The sequence below is a fragment of the Ambystoma mexicanum genome, chromosome 6q (assembly GCF_040938575.1).
Source record: "Ambystoma mexicanum isolate Mex_15411 chromosome 6q, UKY_AmexF1_1, whole genome shotgun sequence".
Lineage (NCBI taxonomy): Eukaryota > Metazoa > Chordata > Amphibia > Caudata > Ambystomatidae > Ambystoma > Ambystoma mexicanum.
This window is the reverse complement of record NC_090937.1, coordinates 989,810,228-989,831,688: the sequence shown is the minus strand read 5'-3', so window position 1 is coordinate 989,831,688 and position 21,461 is coordinate 989,810,228. Positions and strand designations below refer to the sequence as shown.

The window sequence follows — 21,461 nt, the reverse complement described above, 5'->3', positions numbered from 1 at the left end:
GGGTCCAATTCTAAGTCGAAAGGGGTGTGGAGGTGGTATGGTGGGGCTGTTCCATGCAAGTATGACGTTTTTTGTTAGATACGGAAATCTGGTTTCAAAGCTTACACAACAGAACAAACGCTTACTTGCAGTACCCACAATAGTCATTTTGCAGCTTGATGTGGAACTCAGATTCACCCACTTTACTACCCTGTTGAGGGCCTCTAACCAGGCCCCTTGTGATGTGAAGTGGCACCTAGTATCCCCTCATATCGGAGACCCTCTGTGACATCAGATTATACCTCTTTCCCAACCTTTAGTGTAGTTGCTTAGATTTGTCCTGGACACCAGCTGGCCACTTCAGAGCCTAATGGAGCATGGGGGTATGAGTCTGAGATGGGAGGGTCCGGATCCACAATGGAAGTCCGGGTGGGTCACGCATGCAAGTGAATCTCTAAAAGATAGTAAACTGCAATGTCACAGTTTAAAGTAAGCACCTCTTTGCTTACCTAAAAAACAGCATAAAAAAGTTACAGATTGACATGCTGACATTTGTGTCGCATGAGGTGGGCACGAGGAAAAGATCATTCAACCTAACATATTTCTTAATTCCAATTGGTCTATCTTGCTATTTTCCTGATGGCCCATCGTATTTGGAAAATGAAGTTTCATGTAAGAGCGGCCATGGCTTTGCAGATCTATTTTATTATGTGATTTACACAGGTGACTCTCAAAGACAATTTGCTTCAAAGCGCATACATACAAAAATAGTACAAAGGGAAGGATGAGGTAGGAGTCAGTGGATACAATTGTCCATTCAACATCAGTTACTATCCTACACTCCTGGGAATTGCTGAAGTGCTTGTTTGTACCATTGTGCATTTGGTTTACAGAAAAAGGAAGTTTTCTTTGAGTTTGTTTTGACATTCTTCCGTCAAGGTCTTTTGGGGACATCTCCCTTGAAATCCCTTTTGAATTTTGCAAGGTTACGTTGTTTAAGTACTTCTGGTTGGATGTTCCATAGTGATAGGCCTAGTGATAATAGTTACTACGAGCAAGTGGCTGTTTTCTTTGTTTGGATCATTTGCAGCGTTTTGCTCTGGATGATGTGATGGTCAAAAGGTAGATGGGTAGCTTTTGCGAGTGATGCACAGAGTTTTTAGTTGAATCCTATGTCAGGGGTTATGATGACGATATGAAAAGTAATTGAATCTTTCCCACAGGTGAAATAATGGAGCAAAATAATGATATGAGCAAAAAACGTTTAATAGGAAGAAAATACATTTTTTATTTGACTGTAATTATGAGTCTGTGTTAAAAAACGATTTCTGTTTTCCACGCCTTAGTTTATTTTTTATGGCATCACACTTTCATGAGTAACAGGCACAGCAAGACCTCCCTGCCATTGATTTTCCTGTGGACACCCCTGCTTGGTGTCCACATTCACATCTGCTCCTAGTCTCCCGCCCCACCTTGCTGTTTTATTCCTCCTGTCCTGAATTGTGAACACGCTGGAAGCGTGCATTGCAACACGGTTTACATTTCCCCAAATGTTTTCCAATCCTCAGGGTTCATGTTCCTGGGTCCTGATTTCCCAAGCCTGCTGAAGTGTCACATTGCTTTTATCCATTTCATGCAAAATTAGTACCTTGAGGTGCTGTGGTGCAACTGACAAGATGGTTTCAAATTAAGTGATCTCTGCTGCTGGCAGAACATTCTGACAGAAGAACAAGTTACTGACCTGTGGTAACGTTCTTTTCATTGGATGTTGCTCCCATATATTCCCCATCTTTTGATATATCCATATACAGCTTAAGCTGCTTTGGAATTTTTTTTCCAACAAGGAGCGCTGCGCTTTGATGCCTGTCAACTCAATGTCCCACAAGGGCCTCCCCATCTCGATGTCGATGTCATCACTGGAATACAACGCGCACAGCAACAGTCGGATCAGTTCAGTTTTTGTGCGTATTTCCGATTTCCTTTTGGATGTACCTTACGCAAGGCAGTTACTCACCCTGAAAGAACGTAAACTGCAATAACAAGGACATTCTACTGCACAGTAGGCTCGGAGGGGCGATGAGGAATACGTGGGAGAAACATCAAATCCAAAGAACATTACCACGGGTAAGTAACTTGTTCTTCCAATGAATTGTGTCCTTCCAAGTAATCCTCAATCTTTTGATTGACTCCCAAAACAGTGTTTGCATTTTTTGGAGGAGGGACCCCGAATTTAGGAGTTACTTATTGGCTTGTGTGTACCGAATGGAACACTGCCTTCCCAAATCCACCTTCCAGGCCTGAGGTAGAGTCCAGACTATAATGCTTTGTGAATGTGTGGGCGGAGGACCATGTAGCTGCTGTTCAAATCCAGAATTGGGAGTCCTCTCTGTAAGGAATAGGAAGTAGCCATGCCCTTGGTTGAATAAGCTCCGAGACCATCTGGAGGATCTTTTCCAGCTAATCTGTAGCATTCAGAAATTCCTAAAATGATCAACCTACATAGGGTTTGTTTTGCGACTGCCATAGCCAAACATATGGCCTGTGTAGCCAACGAAAAGAATATCATCCTATCTTAACTTAGACATCCTGGATATGTAGAAGCTAAGTGCATGCCTTGGGGAAAGCCTGTGTAATTGCTCCTCTTCCTTACCAGGATGAGGTGGAGGATAAAAAGACAGTTGTATAATGTTTTGAGTTAAATGAAAATCAGTCACAATTATAGCGGTTTAGGGATAAGGATTTTGTTGCTGGCCTTCTGGCCGAAAGTCAAATCTCCATTGTGTCATCCGGGAGGTCCCAACTCTCAGAAACCATGCGTGAAGGTTGAGTGTCTTGACCTCTGGATGGAGAAACCAACCCTCCTCTCGCGAAAGAAGGTCCGCTCTTTGTGCAAGACGTATTGGAGGGCAGATTGACCTGTCCAGAAGGTCCGGGTACCACGTCCTCCTGGCCCAATTCAGAGCAATTAGGATCATGGATTTCCTGAACTCGCTCAACCTCCTGATCACTTGAGGAATGACGGGGACTGGTGGAAACGCGTACAAGAGTGGAAACTCCCAGTCCACTACGAACGTGTCTCCTAGAGATCCTCTTGGGGGAATGTCCTCAAACTACGCTTTTTTTTTACTAAAGGAGCCGCACGCATGTACATACGTTGTGTACATATTATGCTTGAAAAAGCAGGTTCTCTTGGGGGTCCTCACACACTAGCTTCAATTGACTTTGGGAAGGCTTTTGATATGGTCTGTTGGGACTTTTTGTGGGCTGTAATGGATGCTATGTGCTTCAGAGAAACGTCTTTGCAATGGGTTAAAATGACTAAGTGCCCACAGGCATCAATTCGATTTAATAGTGTTGCCTCTCGTCCCTTTCTTTAGAGCGCGGGACACCCGCTGCTTTCTCTTGTGGCTGCCGAGCCTCTGACAAAATGGTTAGGAGAAGATCCCTTGCTGAAGGGCTTTGTATGGCAATAGGGGCATGAAGACAGAATTTCCCTATTCACGGACAAACTCCTATTCCTGGAAAATCCATGTATGTCCTTTCACCAGTGGAAGTGCACCTGTGAAGTGCTGTTCGCAGGCCGATGTCCCTGTGAGATTGGAAACAATCCTTTAATCAGTCATTTGTGGCTGCTTGGACTTGCCCCGCCCATGTTAGCCCAGAGCGTTATTTAATCCAGGGCGTACGCGGACCAGCGCGCGTGCAACAGTGGAAGTGCACCTGTGAAGTGCTGTTTGCTGCCCGATATCCCTGTGAGGTGATTCTTCCATCAAGCCTTTCATCCGCATTACATGGACTTTTATTTGGACTCTAATCAATCCTGGTAGAATTTACAAAGTATTCATTTTACTTCTATGTTTTTCAGATTGGAACCAATCCTTTAATCAGTGATTTTTGGCTGCTTGTACCTGCCCCGCCTACTTTAGTCCACTGCGTTATTTAATCCATGGCACGCGTGCCGGAGGAAGTCCACCTGTGTTATAGAGTTATTATAGTAGTGCATATAGAATGTTTGTTATAGTATCACCATATGCATTCCCAATGCGTATGGTGATTCTAGAATGGTTTTGTGAGAGAGAGTGTGCCGGTAGCGTACGCTCCGGGGGCTCGTATTCATTAAACTTCGTAAAGCTACGTAAATGCTTGCTGAGATTCACTACAAATGGTGACAAGGTAATAGCCGAGCCCCCGGAGTCCACACCGAATGTCCGGAATCCAACGGAGGAGTGAACGTCTGACCCGCACCGATTTGGGAGTTGCCTGTACCTCTGGAAATACCACACAAACTAGGGACATTACCCCTCCTACCCTTACGGTGTTGCGAGGAATGTGCCAGGTGAGCTGGGTACTAGCAGACTTTGTGTAGAGAAGAAAAATAGAGAAATTACAAGTCCACGGCAAGGCGCAAGCTTCCAGCGTCTTTTGAAGCTGCATCGACAAACGGTCCTCAGATACATAGAGCAAAGGACCTTTGAACGTAGGGGTACGTGGCGGCCATTTTATAAACCTCCATAATGTTATGATGTTGCTGGGCAACCGAGGCAGGACGCGTACGAATACGTGTGTCAAACATGAAACAGTGAACCTTGTTCATTACTGATCGGGAGCCCACGCTATGGAAAAGCATTAAAGTGAAAGAGTGTGTCATTATTTCAACCTCGTTATGTAAATACCCCTGCATGTAAATACAATACGTGTCATTTGGAGTGCAAGTCAGACTGTTGACCTTTGTGAGACTGAATCCTCTCAATGCACAGTATATCTAACATTGAATTTCAACGCATGTTGTTTTAAGTGGACAATAATAAAAGGGAAAAAAAGACAGTTAAATATAATTAAGGTCATCCTGCAAAGAACATCAAAGTGAATAATTTCAGCCCACAATCTTGCGGCTCAGTGTACAAAATAGAGGAATATATTCAACATCCTACACCATGCAGCATGTCACAGCCCCAATGCAATTCCTTCCATGCCCTGGAAATCCTCAATGGTTTTCGGGTATATTTGAGAGCCGTTGGTGGAAGTAAGTACAATGATGACCTTAAAGAGGCAACACTGCTAAATTGCATAGGAGCAGAGGCGTTACAGATTTTCAGATCTCTTCCTGAATTGGATAATGCAGAGGGTGGCTCTGGAGACAATAACCGCAAGTTTGAAAGTGCACTGGGAAAACTAGCAAAACACTTTGGAAATAAGACTAATGTTGTGCTAGAAAGATATAAATTATTTTCTAGGAGGCAACTTAAGGGTGAATCAGTTGATGCATATATAGCAACTCTAAGGGGACTTATGGTGACATGCAACTTCACCAGTGTGCTTGATGAATACTTGCGGGATCAACTTGCGTTGTATATAGCTGATTCACGCATTCAACAGAGACTATGGCAAACTAACAACCCATCTTTGGAACAATCAATAGAAATTGCGAGGAGCATGAAACTTGGTGATCACCGCATGAAAGAGAGGTTTGATAGAACTGAGGACAAAGAAGTGAAGATGATCCAAGATAAGACAAAGAAAGAATTGGAAGAATCTTTAGTGGCAATGGTGAGGAAAATGACCGCTACCAACTCAAGAGCCAATGCAAGGAGGGGTAGAGATACGGGAGATATGAACCTATACCAAAACCGTTGTCAAAAATGCAGCTGGTACAGACACAATGATAGTGACAAGGAGTGTCCTGCAGCGGCCGTCAAGTGCTACAAGTGTGGTCATTTAGAACATTTTGCTAAGGTATGCAGAAACATTCGTGGCAGGATGGGAAGCTTCAGTAGGTACCGGCCCGGCAGAATGTCGAGAGGCAATGTAAAGGTTATTGAAGAGAATGAAGGTCATGACAACATCTTAACTGTTGCTCAAAGTAATGCACAAGTACAAATACTCACTGTTTCTTCAACACAACAAGGTAAAGGACAATGGGTGAACATGGAAATAAATGGCATATCTTTGCAAATTATGGTGAACACTGGATCCCCGTACACCCTGGTAGATGTAAAAACTTTTGTTGAAGTATTGGCTGGCAAGATGCAAGATATACAGTGCACGGGGTGAGAGCAACAGGATATGGGAAGACCCCCATCGATATAATTGGATGCATTTGGATAAAGTTGAGCTTCAAGGACAGAGAAACGTACTGCAGACTCTATATAGCAAAGAACGGATCATCTGTAGTGGGTTGGGAAGAACAGGCTGTGTTAAAGGTCAGAATCCATCCGGAAGAAGAAACTCCCATTCTGAGTGTATTTAAGGACAGCAATGATATAAACTCTACATTGGCTAAACAATTTTCTGGAGTGTTCAGAGAAGAGATTGGGTTATTAGAGGGATTTCAACACAGAATAGTTCTCAAGAGGGGGGCAGTACCTATAGCCCATAAAGTTCGGGGTATTCCAATTGGCGCGAAAGAAGCATTGAAGAATGAAATGACACGTTTGTGTGAACAGGACATAATAGAGCCCATTGAAAGCTCGGAATGACATTTTAAGGGTGTGCGTGGACTTGAGACCTTAATAAAAATATTTGGATAGATAGGCATCCCCTTCCTAACATCAGTGAATTGTTGACTACGATGAAACCAGTCAAGTTCTTTAGTACCCTAGACCCATCTTCGGCTAATCATCAGATTGCTCTAGAGGAAACCATCAAGAAATCTTACTTCATTTGTCACTCCTTTAGCAGCATTTAAGTTCAAAAGAATGGCTTTTGGTCTGGCTTCCGCGGTTGCTGTATTTCAAAGGCTAATGTCACATCTGTTTGGAGGGCTGTAAGGAGTACAATGTTTTTAAGATGACATTCTTATATCAACCAACACAGAAGAGGAGCATGATGCTAAACTGATGGGGGTTTTACAAGTTATTCAGAAGAGTGGCAGGACCTTAAAACTGGAGAAATGCAAAATCAAGTGTGTAGGGTGTCATACCTCGGTCATTCTATCGATGCCAAAGGGATTAGCCTAAAGAGGAATTGATAAACACCATTCTGAACATTGCTGAACCAGAAAATAAGGATCAACTGAGAAGCTTCTTAGGGATGACAGAATACTACTCTACGATTGTGGATGAATATTCTGATAAAACCAAGAACATGAGAAGTCTTATGAAAAAGTCAACAAAATATGTTTGGTCAGAGGAATGCAAAGAAGAATTTAAACAAATAAAAATTGCCATCAACAAAACACCAACTCTAGGAATGTTTGATTGTAAAGCAAACACTATAATTTCAGTGGATGCCAGCAAGGTTGGTTTAGGAGGGGTGCTGGAACAACTGCAAGAGAGAGGTATGGTAACTATTGCTTTTGCTTCAAGGGTTCTGAGAGGGGCAGAGTTAAACTACTCTACCATAGAAAGAGAAGCCCTAGGTGTGAAGTGGATTTTAGAACACTTTAGAAATCTGATTTGGGGTTTAGACATTCTTCTCAGAATGGACCACAAACTACTATTGCATGTTTTACAGTCTAAGGCACCTCACTTGATATCACCGAGGATAAGAAGATGGATTTTGGACATAATGCAGTATAATGTTCATGTATATTTCATGCCTGGTGCACAAAACCGGGTAGCTGATTGCTTTTCCAGATTGCCAGACAGTCATGATAATGTGATAGAATCCATGGAAGAAGATATCATCGCCACTGTGAATTCCGGTATTGCCAAGGAAGAGTGGAAGAATATGACCGACACTGACCCAGAACAGGTACAGATTAGGAAGGCCATAGCCAATGATTGGGTGGAGTATGGACAAAATATTGCAGATTTTGTTCAGATTAAAGAGGAACTGTCAATTGATTACAATCACATCTATAGGGGTGATCCCATAAATCCTCCTGTACAAGTGAGGAGTAAACTTCTCGCTATGGCTCAGGAAGGACACCTGGGAAGGAGCTTAACAAAAAGGAGGATAAGAAGTGGCTATTGGTAGCCAAGCATGTGGAGAGAAGCAGAAGAAACGGTCACGAACTGTACTGTGTGTGCCATAAGTGACAAATCTAAGGCGGTAAGCAAAACACCACTACAACCGTTGGAGGTTCCTAAGAATGTGTGGTCCAAAGTAGCAATCGATGTCATGGGTCCAAATGAAAATCTTAATTCTGTGAAGCTATACATCATAGTATTGATATTTTATACCTCCAAGTGGGTAGAGTGTGGAGTAGGAGAGAGGAGCATAACTACTGAGAAGATTGTGAACTTTTTAATTGATGTTTTCAACAGGGAGGGTGATCCCAAGGAATTGGTGTCTGATAACGGATCCCAATTCACATCATTGGAATTTCAAGGCTTCCTGAAGGATAGAGCTATTGATCACATAACCTCACTATATCACCCTATCACCAACGGTCTTGTAGAAAGAATGAATACATTCGTAAAGGGTGTAATCCAGTTGGCCTTTGCAAATTCTCTTCCTTGAAGAGAAACACTTTAAGATGCTTTATGTGCATATAGGTCAACTCCTCATTCCGCCACTAATATTGAACCATTCACTATGATGCGTGGTAGAGTAGCATCCAATCGACTCAGACCCGCCTGAATGTTCACGAACACAAGCGAGACAAGGGTGGATATGGACTTAATATTAAGAAAGGTGAAAGAGAAACAAGAGAAAAACAAGATGTATTATGATCGCAGAAATGGAGTGAAGGAAAAGTTTATTAAAGAGGGAGAGTGGGTTTGCATCAAGGAACCCAAGAAAATAATGAAGGGTGAATCCAGATTCAAGTCGCCACAGAGAGTGAAGAGTAGTCGAGGGAAGTCACTGGTGATGGAGAACGGCAAAAGATGGTCGTGTGATGATGTTGTAAGAATACAAAATGATTGCCAAAGACCAAGTACAAGTGAAGATCTTAGTTCAACGACATCCAGCCAGGGGAACAAGGACATTTCCATGAAACCTAACTCCAATAAGGACAAAGACCATGCTGTATTTGGTGTCAGAAGGAAGGAACCTTCTTACTGTGACCATGATGATATAGGCGAAAACGTTCAGGGCGGACTATCCAAGAGGAATCGGAGAATTATCCAGAACTTTAGGATTTCCTTGGGGTGGAAAGCATGCCACAAACCACGACTAGAGGTATGGTGGAAGGATTTGCAGAAATGGGCGGAGGCAGAAACTATGGTGTGACAAGAAGCGAGCAGCGCTGGGGGGGAGGAGGAGACAGAGACCCTGATGGCCTGGAAATTGTTAGTAGCAGAGTTATTTGAGTCAATAAGAGACCCAACGGAACCCACAGAAAGGGACACCCTGTCACAGGATGCAGGAACAGAAAGCGAGAAGGGATAGGCTCGAAATGGGGGGTGGGATAAGGGAAGCAGTGAGCACATTTATGCGATGTACTAATTGAAATGTTAACTTATGCACTGCAAAGTTTTGGTTTGTATTGTTTGTTTGAATAAACTAATAAAATTGTTTAAAAAAAAATCCTGAACTTTAACAATGATTACTTCTACTACTAGTTTTGGCTGCACACTTAGACCATATATATTTTCCTAATATGTTCTATGTAACTTGGTGCATTCTTTTTCCATTGTTTTTCTTGCTCGTTTCTCAGTTCTTTATTTAATTTGTTATTTTTATCTTCAGTTGTGTTTTTGTTTGTTTCTGTTCTTTATATAAAGGAGGGAGATGTTATAGAGTCATTATAGTAGTGCATATAGAATGTTTGTTATAGAATCACCATACGCATTACCAATGCGTATGGTGATTCTAGAATGGTTTTGTGAGAGAGTTTGCCGGTAGCGTACGCTGCGGGGGCTCGTATTCATTAAACTTCATAAAACTATGTAAATGCTTGCTGAAATTCACTACAACCTGTGAAGTGCTGTGTGCTGGCTCGCGGCCGTGACAGAAACAGCCGTGAGTTGAACTTCTGAGCAACCCTGGGCTTCCGTTTTCCCCCCCCATTAGTTACCCATTCTCACTTGGCTCTCCCTGCCCGCACTGAATCCCTCTAACGGCTTGCCGCCGACTAGTCTCCTGTGAAGCTGAAGGTAAGTCTATCTCTGTGTCAACTTCCTCTTCCCTGCCTGGTTAATTTGTGGTGACGGCCCAGTGCTCGCTAGCCTCCCTTTGAGGCGAGACCTTGCGAGTCCGCTAAGCACGGGTGTTAGGCAGAAACCTGTGCAGTTCCCTTGGGGACCACTGCAAAAGATTTAGGACTACAGGTGGTTGGCAGTAAACCCAATTGGTAGCAGTCTGTACCACCCAGATTTATCTGGTAGCTGTGGCTGAGCAGTCAGACTTCTCTCAAGATGAGTTAGGCAGTATATAGAGTATACACAATAGGTACAGAGATACAGTAGCACAAGCAAACACTGACCAGAGCTTCGGTGTAAAAGTATATAACTATTTATTTAAAGACACACTTGTAAATTGCACTAGCACAAAGAGAGGTAAATAAATTCAACACACAGTCACTATTATATTTATACAACCCTAATGACTTATTAGACAAGTCTTAATGAGAAACACCACTTATTTTCAGACAGAGGTGAGCGCTTAACATAAGATGGCACTCTAATAAGTTATTAAATAGGGAGGGAAAAAGGCAGAGTTATGAAAGACACAAATTTCAATACTTTTCAAAGAACCACAGTGAGGCAGGTTAGGCCAAGTCTACTGGAGAGCAAGGAGTTCAAATGCCAGGCCCACTCTTAGAGAGAGCAAGCAAAATGTGTCCAGGATCACACAGTGGGGTTATGCCCAAAGAGTCTTTGTAAATAGTTCACTAAAAAGATTGAGATCAAGTCAGGAAAAGTTAGTTAACAGGACCCAGGCTAACCCAGGTTAGAAAGTCGAGGATTTACTGTCACCCTGAACGATCTGTCGCAAGGGAAGCCAGGCGGGACACAGTACCTGAAAGTGGGAAGAACGCTCCAGCAGGGGCAGTTGTTCCTGGCAGCGGGTGCAAGTCAGTGTTTCGTCCAGAGGAAGAGGAGGTCTCGACGTGGAGGAAAGCTGAAGGTCGTTGCGCTGCCAGGGAAGAAACCAGCCGCGGAGTTTCCCGGTTACAAGGTAATACCCTTTTCTTCGCGTTAGTGGTAAACCGTGGGATTCCAGCTGCCGGGGTGCTTGGCATGAGCAAGGCGGCTACGAGATGGTCCAGGAAGGTGAAAAGACAGGCAAACTGGTTATCCCCACGGCTCAACATTTGGGCCAATCACACAAGAGTGTGACTTGAGTTTCCGAGGCAACTCAGTCCAGGGTGCCTAAACTCCCTCCCACACCCCCTGTGGTACCCAGACAGAGTGGCACCACTTTTGGAGGCTTCTGTGGAGAAGCCCGCCAAAAAAGTGGAACAAAGGGCTCGACTTGGGTTGGAGTCACAGAAGCGAACACAAACGCCATTTTGGAACCAAGTTTCGGCAAAAAATACCAACCGGTGAATTTATGTTAATTTAATAAACCGGCGGTATGTTCGAGGCTATTTTAAAACGTGGTAGCCTCGAATAATTGGAAAATCTCATAGGAATATATTCGCGGTCGAATATAAAAAGTAGTATCCACTGCCACCAGCCAAAACTCGGTCGGGGGGACTGGACAGTGCCCCCTCGAACCAGTACGTCCACAATAGGATGGTTTGTACTGGTTCTGTTCACAATTTGAGACTAGTAAAGCCAATGGTGACTTTACATGCCCTGGGAGACAGAAGTCAGTCCCAGGGTATGGAGTCTATGTTTGGGGGTCGCTACGACACCCCTGGGTTACGGCACGGAGGGTGCTGTGTAACCCATATACCAAAAACACATGAAGCCCTATGGGGTAAAGGACCCCATAGCCCATAAAACACATACAAAGTCAAAGGAACACCTCAAATCATGTCTAAGAGTGGGAGGAAAAGAGTCTCACTCTTAGCAGGAGAAACAAATAAACCCCAAAAATACAGCAAAGCTGCTGGAGGACTCACTAGGTTTGGGAAATTAGCCTTACAGAGTATTCTCCCCAACTCTGGGTGCAGTGCTCACCCGGCCTGCCGTCTCGCGGCTGCGGACTGGGTGCCTACCCTGCCCGGGTTTGCGCCGGGTGTATCTCTGCATTGTAGTGCTCTATCCTTTCAGGAAATAGATTTTAAGATGGTAAAATGACCGCCATAACGGCAGCTGAAACTATTGTTATTGACCAAACTGACTCTGACACTGTGATGGGTAAAGAAATAGTTGCATTAACAACTCACACTAATTATGTGACTAATGTAGTGACAGAATGCACGAAACGTGCCAGTAGAGCCTGTGCGCGCAAGACTATCATTAAGCCTGGCCTGCTAAAAGATAAAAAGCTAGCCAAAATGACAAACCTTTTTACAAAAAAGGATATTATAAAGTTGAATGAAAGCCATGAGCCGAGTGCACTGAACACCATTGATGAGGAGTGTGCCCTTAATTTAATAGCCGCAGACCTCAATGTAGCCCTTCCACGCATAGGCTCTAAACTTATAGCACATGTATTGAATCATGCAGGCGATCATGATACCAAGGAGAATGATGGTACCTCACTGCTAACTCCATCGAGTATGTCCCAATTGAGGATATGTGAAGAAGATACTGATAAGTTAACCAGCTCAGTTGTCACGCCTGATACACGAGAGGGAGTAATTAATAATGTGAATAATATATCGTACATGTCTGCCCCTCCCCTCCGATCCCTACTCAATTATTCTGGGCTTCCTGTGCAAGTTCACTTACAACAATTTGAGGAAATATGTAGGCCTTCCACTGAAAACGTTCACCAGACAGGACTGCTCATAATTCATGATAGGTACTGTTTATTTTTCATGTTTCAATAAAGAAACAATTGTAAATTATACGCTTTTTATAACACATTTCTTAAATACTGTGCTGCAAAATGCATAATTTCAGCACATTATTTTAAATACAATTCTGGAGAAACACCCCCTAAAACCCTTTGATTATTTTGGGCTTCCTCGCTACACTTAGTCGCTTGCACTACTTTGATGAAATATTTAGGTTCCTCCATTCAAAATATTCTCCAGGCAGGAATACCCATGAGTCATAAATGTTACTGGTTATTTTTCATGTTTCCCTAGGGAAACAAATTGTAAATTGCATAACTTTTTTTATCCCATTGTTCTCAAGCACTGTCCAGCAAAAGGCACAATTTCAGCACATATGTTTTTTAAAGGTATTCCCAGGTAGGGTAATACCCTGATCCACCCTTCATACTTTTAGGATATGCTCGTGCTAATACAAGGAAATATTTAGAACCCTACACAGAAAACATTCAGCACCTCGTGAGGGCACTTGCCCATGAATCATTTAGAATCTTGATGCCTTTTATGGAGCCATCTACCAAACACCCACGCCCCCTCAACCCCACTACCAAAATGCCCACTGGAAAGAACTAGTGGCAAGGAATGATAATTCATCAATGTGTGGTGAGCGCATGGGAGCGGGCAGTTGTCTGTTCAAAATTCCAAATCCAGACCTTATGTAGTGCGACTAACTTGTTACGAACTACTAAAATATTAGTGTTGTAAAGTTAAATTGGAACTTTATTTCGAGGTTTGGTTCTAGGTTGTCAAAGTTGTCCCTCATCTCCGTCATGCTCCATCAACCAAACCCAAAATGCAATCAAAAGAAATGAAAAAGCACCCCAAACAGTGGTGCATATTTCAATAAAGCAGTGTGTTTTTTAAATTCTGCAGTAATTAAAAAGTGGAACTATTTTAAGAAAAGCAATTTGAGAACAACATTTTTTGTAAAGGAGTTTGATCCCTGAACTAATTAGCTTAATCGTGTAGCGACCGTGCACAGGCTACGCTGGATCTTATTTCCCCCAACCATGAAGCTAATTGTTGGCCGAACTCTACATAAGCTCTGACCCCAAACTGTCGATCTATGTTTTTATACTAACCAAAAGCAACAAAATAAATAATTAAAAAAGGCACTTGAAATGGGAGTTGGAGGATTTGATATTTGAACCTAGCTCTCCTGGTGGCTCAGTTTTTGGAGGCGAGCGTCCAAGCACACTTCTCAACCAACTTTGAAACCTGTAAGAGTAGACAGGTTTTAAGGCGGCCAGGCATGCCATCATACGTCATCACGTGCTCATCCTAAATGCTGCTCATGGGCAGTGCAGTTTCTGTCTAGTACTGCACCATGTAGACGTGCCTTTAATATCTCTTTTGGCATTATTGACAACGGTGCACTGAAGGGGTCAGGCTGAAACCTCAGGAGATAATAAAGCAGCCTACCTAACAATTTGTGCCGATATGCATTTTGTATGTATAGTATGGTAATGGCATTATAGTCCATCACTTGTGATCCATGACGTCAATAAAGAAAAGCATGTGCTGCACACAAACGTATCCCGTTGTTTCGCCGACAGTAATTACTTTGTGGTAATTTATCACAAATTAATTACTTTGAAATTACATCGAAAAATATAGGTATTTGTGAGTAGTGGGTGAAAAGGGGATTGGGGTAGAGGCAGTAATGAAGGGGAGTATAAGGGTGCCTCACCTTTGATATGATATGATATGGCATTTGTAACGCGCCTATTCACAAGTGTTTCAAGGCGCGACGAGGCAGGGAGGGGGGAACAAGGGGAAGACAGACAACGATCCTACTAGGCCAGGTGACATTCAGACCGCGCAAGTGCAGGGGTAGGGGGAAGGGAAAAAGTGCAAGGGGAAGGGGAGGGGGAAGGGCAATACAAAGTAAGTAGAATAAAAAATAAATAAATAGGGCCAGCTGGGGGCAAGTGCAAGGTAAGTGAAGACAAGTGCTGGGAATGAGGGGCAGTAGGGATACAGAGACAGTCCCACAGTGCAGGGGTTGCCAGGGAGGCAGTGCAAGTGGAGAGTGGCTGGGCCCAGGACCGAGGTCGGTGAGGGTGGCCCAGTTGAGGATTCAGTGCAGTTTCGGTGAAGAATTTAGCAGGGGAGAGGTAGAGAGAAAGCAGAAGCAAAGAGGAAGGTTTTGAGGTGCTTCCGGAACCGGAGATGGTTCTCCTCAAGTTTCAGGGAGGCAGGAAGGCTGTCCCAGAGGGAGGCCCCTGCTGCGGAGAGAGATCTACCCCCAGCTCGTTGCTTCGAGAAGCGGCTGACCCTGAGGGAGTTGGAGACGGATGAGCGAAGGGCTCGGGAAGGAAGATATTTAGGAAGAGAGAGTTGAAGGTATTTAGGCCCCAGAAGGCCTTGTGGACAATGCAGAGGGTTTTGAACTTAATCCTCGCAGCCACTGGGAGCCAATGTAGAGATTTCAGTCCTGGAGAGATATGGTCCCTGGGCTTGAGGCCAAGGACAAGTCTCGCAGTTCTGTTCTGGATGAGTTGCAGAGGGCGGAGAGTGGAGACAGGCAGATTTAGATAGAGGCTGTTACAATAGTCCAGCTTCGAGAGAACCAGGGCTCGGGAGACAGTGAGCTTCTGGGGGAAGGAGAGGAAGGGAAGAATACCTCTGAGGAGGTGCAGCTGGTAGTGTGACTTCTTAGAGACGTCATATATATGAGGAGAGAAGGAGAGTGTGGAGTCGAAGATGACCCCGAGGTTTTTTGCCTTGCAGGTAGGAGCAGGAAGAGAGCTAAGAGAGGCTGGCCAGAGAGCTGCAGGGAAGGTGGGAGTGGGTGTGCCGATGAGTAGAATCTCAGTCTTACTGGCATTAAGGCAGAGGTCATTGGCGGCACACCATTCCTGGATAGCAGACAGACAGTCAGAGATAAATTAAATGGCACATTTTTAAGTAATTACTACGTGATAAATTACCACGAAGTAATTACGGTCAGCGAAGTGACATGGAAGCCACACAAAACAGTGGCTGCAGACAAGTGAGGACTTTAAATATAAGCCATTCACTACAAGGCATATGTCAAGCTTCAACAGTATGGCGTTTCATAGGACAGGGTGCCTCTCTAGTATTCTACAGCCAAAGCACCTTGTGAAAGTTAATTTCTTGGGGTATCGCCAAAAACTGCCCCATAGTCTTGGATGGGATAATGGACACAGCCTTCTTCAAGGAACACAATGTGTGTGAGGTGCTGATCCAACATGTGCAAAGGTTTTGTTCCAAGGCCACCGGAAATCAAACACAGGGCAACGATCCAAAACATTCTCGAGTTGTAGGATTCAGTGTGTCTACAGTGCCATCAATGGGTCCAGGCCAAGCCTGAGTCAGAATTACCGGCCCAAACGCCATTGCAAATAGTGTGGGCACACCTCAAAGGATTTTAGAAACAGGTTAAAAAATCTATGAGCAGAGGCTGAGCTAATTGATGACATCAATGAGTTGTGGTATAAAATACTTTTACGAAACGTTTACTGCCAGACAATATACCATTGCTAATAACACCCTGCGAGTGAATGAGGGCATGACGAATATGTGATGAATTTTATAAATCTGCTATAACTTTGATAATTATTTTCGTCCAGCAATGTTGATGAAATAAAACAAATATGTTACGCTTTAACAGCACACTTCATGTCAATCTCACTTTGGAGCCATTTTGGGGTGGCAGTGGCTGGGGGAAGGGGGTGGTGCAGGGGATACTACAGAGGGCTGTGGTAAGATATTTGGCTATGCTAGAATGTCCGTGACTGTCTTGGTGGTGAGAGGGTTAGCTCTAAAAAGGTGCAGGAGTCGAGTGCACCCTAAATTAAGTCTGTGGAAACACAGAGGCAGTCAGACTCTTAACATGTACACGTTTCTTTGCAGGTGCAAATGCCACTTCTGGCTGCATAGCCAACTGAAAATCAGCCTGGTGAATGTGGTGCTGGGGCTGTCGAGATGGACCCAACGTGGTCCAGGCATTCACCCACACGGCCTCCCACGTGCACTCCCTCAATGAGAAGGCGGACACAGAAGGAGGAAACAAACACACCTTTATTCCTCCAACTCGTAACTGAACTTGACTTCTCCCGCCTCTCCCCTTCCCCCAGCCCTGTGTCCCTCTCCACGTGATGTGGGAACTGGCTGATTGCAACGTCGTCACCCCCTCACCACCAGTACTTAACACAACAATGTACCTCAGTTAATTTCATTTATGAGTCTCTGGGGTCGAATTCGAGCCCACGGTGGCCGAGTTGTCACTCTCGGGCTCGAAGTGTTCTCACCTTCTGTCTGCGGTGAAGGCACCTGTTCTTCACAAGGGTCTTTACCATCACCCTCGTAGGAAGGGTCCCACTCTTGGGTTGGAGGATCTATATGTATGTGATCCTGAAAGGATGCCTCCTGGCATTCTTTTGAAGTATGAGGAATTTCGGGCTATGCTCCTCCTTTCTCCTTCTGCTGAGACTAGAGATCCCTTCACATGTGTCACGGTTAAGGGTCCCTGTCGAAAGCGGACACATTCTTCCTAGTTTGCAGTTGCCGTATAATTACGACATCTCCTGCTTCCAGATTATTGTCTCTTGCTCTCTTGTTTTCGTCTGCTCGCCTTTTCATGTTTTCCTTGTGTTTGGTGTCCTGTTCCCGCATTTTGGTATCCCCTTTGTATCTCTCTTCTGAGCTGGTGGCGTGGGGTATTCTTGTACGTATGTTCCTACCGACCATTACTTCCGATGGAGTCTTTCTCTTAGTGCTGTGTGGTGTGTTGCGATAGTCTTGCAACAACTGGTATAATATCTTCTCTACATGTTCCCGCCAGCCGTGTGATTTGCACATTCCGTTTGATGTTGCTCATAAAGCGTCCCACCATGCCATTGGGTTGTGTGATCCTACGGTGGACGAAACCCATGTACTCACACTTTAAAATCTTGTCCCGTGAACGGGGGACCATTGTCTGATTTTGCAACTCTCGGTATACCATATGTGGCAAACATCCTGTCGAGGGCTGGTATGCTGTGGAATGCGGAGGTGGATGGCACTAGCTGCAGATCAGGGAAGCGAGAGTATTCATCAATGGCCACTATTATGTATTCACCTCCTTCTAATGGTCCAAAGAAATCTGCTGCTATCTCGTCCCAGGCTTTTTCTGGGAGGTCTGTCATTCGTAAAGGCTCAGGTCGTGTGTGGGGATTGATGACAACACATGTGAGACATAGTTTGAGCAAGTTCTCCACTTGGGAGTCCAGCTGAGGAAACCACACTTTTGGCCTTAATCTTTTTGTGGATACAATGGGCCTCATTACAAGTTTGCCGGTCCGGTAACTATGGCACCGGTAAGCTTGCTGGTACTGACCTGGCGGTACAGCTGTGACTTCTTGAGATTGAGCAAGAGGCCCAGATCGTGTAGTGTGTTCATAAGGGCCTGGGAAGAGTGGTGATCTGCTTCCAGAGACGTAGTCCTGACGATCCAGTCGTCGCGGTATGGGAAGATGTGGAGGCCCTGCTCTCTGAGGAGACCCTGGTAAAGACCCTGGGGGCCGAAGTGAGGCCAGAAGGAAGGACCTTGTATTGGAAATGGTAGCCCATGAACCTGAACCGTAGGAAAGAACGATGGGGCTGCCAGATCAGGACGTGTAGGTATGCGTCCTTCAGATCCAGGGAGCACATCCAGTATCCATTGCACAATGTCTCCACTATAAAAGCTGGAATAACCATCTTGATTTTTTGTAGGGGTAAGGAGAGGTTGAGGGTGGAAAGGTCCAGCACAACTCTCAGGCCCACCTGGTTATTCTTCTGGATGGCGAAAATCCTGTAGTAAAAGCCCAAGCCTCGCTAGGAGGCTGGGACTTCCTCCACTGCATAGCTCTCTACGAGCGACCGGATCTCCGCCAGAAGAATTGCTCTCCCAACTTGAGGGAGTGGAGGCGAAGGGGGAGGAGAGGCTGGGATGGGTAGGGGGTACCCCGTGGATACTACGGAGAGGATCCAAGGGTCCCTGAAATTCTGCCACCAGAAATGTGCATGGCGAGCAAGCCTGCCCCCCACTGGACACACGTGGACCAAAAGGGGCGTGTCATGCTTTCTTTCCCTCAGAGGTTGCTGCGGAGGAGGGGACTGGAAAAAGCCCTTACTCCCCCCCCCCCCTTTTTGTTGCTTGTGCCGGTTCTGAGACAGCGAGTGGTCTGGCTGCCTGGATCCCCCTTCCTCGAAGCCGCAGAACCCTCCATACGTGCACCCCTGCCTGAGCGCTGCTGTGACTGGGCGTACGACTTGGGCGTGGTCTTTATTAAGATGGATAAAGGCTTGGCTGTTTGTGAGCTGTTTTTCTTTTTCTCCAGCTCCTTGTTCGTGGTGGAGTGGAAGAGCCCCCCCCGTCCACTGAACGGTAGATCTAATGGACGTCTGGGTTGAATTTCGTGGTCCAGAGCCTGGCCGTCCTTCTCATGTCCGTGGCGATACAGATGGCACGGCCAGGGGTGCCGATATGGGCCACAGTGGATTCCATTAGGTCATGTGCCACCAGCTTGGCCTCTGCCAGCCCCGCCTTAAAACGTGATTGGCTCTGCATAGGGAGTTCCGAGAGGAAGTCTGGAATTTCCCGCCATAACCTCTGGTTTGTGGCAGCCAGCATGGTATCGGCGTTGTCCTGACGAAGATGCAGGGATGCGTTGGAATAGAGTTTCTTGCTGTACGCCTCCAAGATCTTCTCCTTGCCTAGTAGAGTATAGTGATGCCGCAGCGATCACTGAGGAGTGTGGTTGAGGATGGGCCGAGAGCAAGAGTGTATCCCCCCTCCATCTGCCTGTACTTGGCATCCAGGTGTCGATTGACCGGCTGGTCCATGTGGAGCTTAAGCCAACCCTTCTTGGCCAGGGAGACTACATCGGTCTGCAGAGGAATCCCTGTTTTGGTAGAGGGGCGTTGCGTGAGGACTCCAGCCAGAACACTCACTTCCGGCTGCTCGACCTCCAGCTGGATTAGGCCCAGGTATTCCGCCAGCCCAGCAAGACGTTTGTGGCAGGCCCTGGCTGAGGATGACATGTCCGGATCCTCCTCATCCTCTGTGTCCTGCGGATCAGGAGGATCCTGCCGAGGTGGAGGAGTAGATGGGGCTGTAGGCTGGGGCACAGGGACCGCAGCTGGGGGCTGAGGAGGTGGCGTAGGCTGGTACAGAACCGCCTGAGGAGTTGGCTGGGGAGCTGGGACCAGCAGGTGCACCGGGGCGGGGGTCGCCGGCGGAGGTGCTTGTGTTGCCGCTAGCATAGTCAGAAGGACTTCCCTGATGGCATCCTTGAGGATAACCCCCATCCGAGGTGACTTCATGAGTCTGAGGAACTTCTCGAAGAACCCCTCTTCACTGGTCTGAGAGGCGATAGGGGGTACTGAATGGGTAGCAGGAGGCTGCTGGAGCCAGTGCATACCCTGCCCGTATGGACGCAGTGGGAAGCTGCCCTGTGCATAAGAAGGGTAGGCTGTCGGTCACCTACCTGGTTGATGCCAGTCCCACCTCGACACTCGTTCGTCCCCGAATTCCTGGAATGGCGTCGGATGGGTGCCTCTGTCTGGCGCAGCAGCCATCTTGTCGAGCTGCCTGCCACGTGCCTGCGACATGTTGCTCGGCTCGCTGGGCCTAGCCTCCTCCAGGATTCTTGTATGTGGATCACAAGCCCTACCCTGCTCCTCGGCCTAGGCCCGGTAGGTGCGACACCTTCGACCAAGGAGTCGGTAGAGCTGTGTTTAGGCACCCCCTCAGACGTATTGCCGGTACTAGGGCGTAGCCCCTTGGCCATATTGCTGGTACAAGGGCAGAGCCCCTCAGATGACTATCCGGTACAAGAACCTTCCGGTCTCTCAACACTGCCACCGGGAGGACCCGAGGATCCGTCGGCCCAAGGGCCGGTAGCTGAAACAACGTTGGTGCACGTGCTGGTACAAGGACCTGAACAGTCCTTCCCACGCAGGAGAGTCCTTGGGAAGGAGTATCCTTTGCGGGGTGTGATGGAAAATAGCAGTCCTTCCTTGGGCCTGGCTCGCTTTTTCACTAAGTTCTTGAGGTCCTCTGGAGGCGACTCCTGGAAGAGCTCCCTCCACCTGGCTAGTCTATTCTTCAGTGCTTTCGACGACAGTGAGCCACACGCTGTATAAGTTTGCCAACCGTGGTCTGGGCCAAGGAAACGTAAGCAGAGGGCGTGGGGGGTCTGAAGTTGGGAAGAGCCCGTTGCAGGATGGACACCTGCTGAACCCTGTGGAAGTCGATATGCACCGGGGAGGAGCGTGGTGCCTAAGGACCAAGTACCTGAATGATAAAAAGACAAAAAAAGACAAAGAGAAGAAGTATCTGCACGTGGAATTACATGGCCAAAGCCAATCCCAGGAGCGCTGGCGAATTTGGCCCGTTCCCGTCGGTCGGAGAAATGGGGACTGGGGTGTGGCACCGGAGGGCGGAGTCCGGGCAGCGCATGCTCCCTGGGCCGCACCCCTGTGCGCCTCTAAAAGGGGAAGAAGATTTTTTCTGGTGAAAAAGATTCCGTCTCCTGTCCCTTGAAAGGGACGCCCATGCATTATGGAGGGAAGGGGGCGGAACATAAGAATATGGGCAAATACCGGGTCCGGCAGGGCCGTAATGACCTGGTAATTGCCCCTTTGCGAGTGCCTGAATATTTTGCAAGTTTGGCGGCAGCCTGCCGGTTTTACTGCCAATGCACCGCCA

At 46.2% G+C, this 21,461-nt stretch overlaps 1 protein-coding gene across 2 annotated transcripts in view; it reads right to left on the bottom strand.

Annotated features, from left to right (window-relative positions):
• Positions 1-21,461, bottom strand: part of SNX25 (sorting nexin 25) — a 1,900,476-nt gene that overhangs the window by 291,889 nt on the left and 1,587,126 nt on the right. The gene's annotated exons all lie outside the window — the stretch shown is intronic.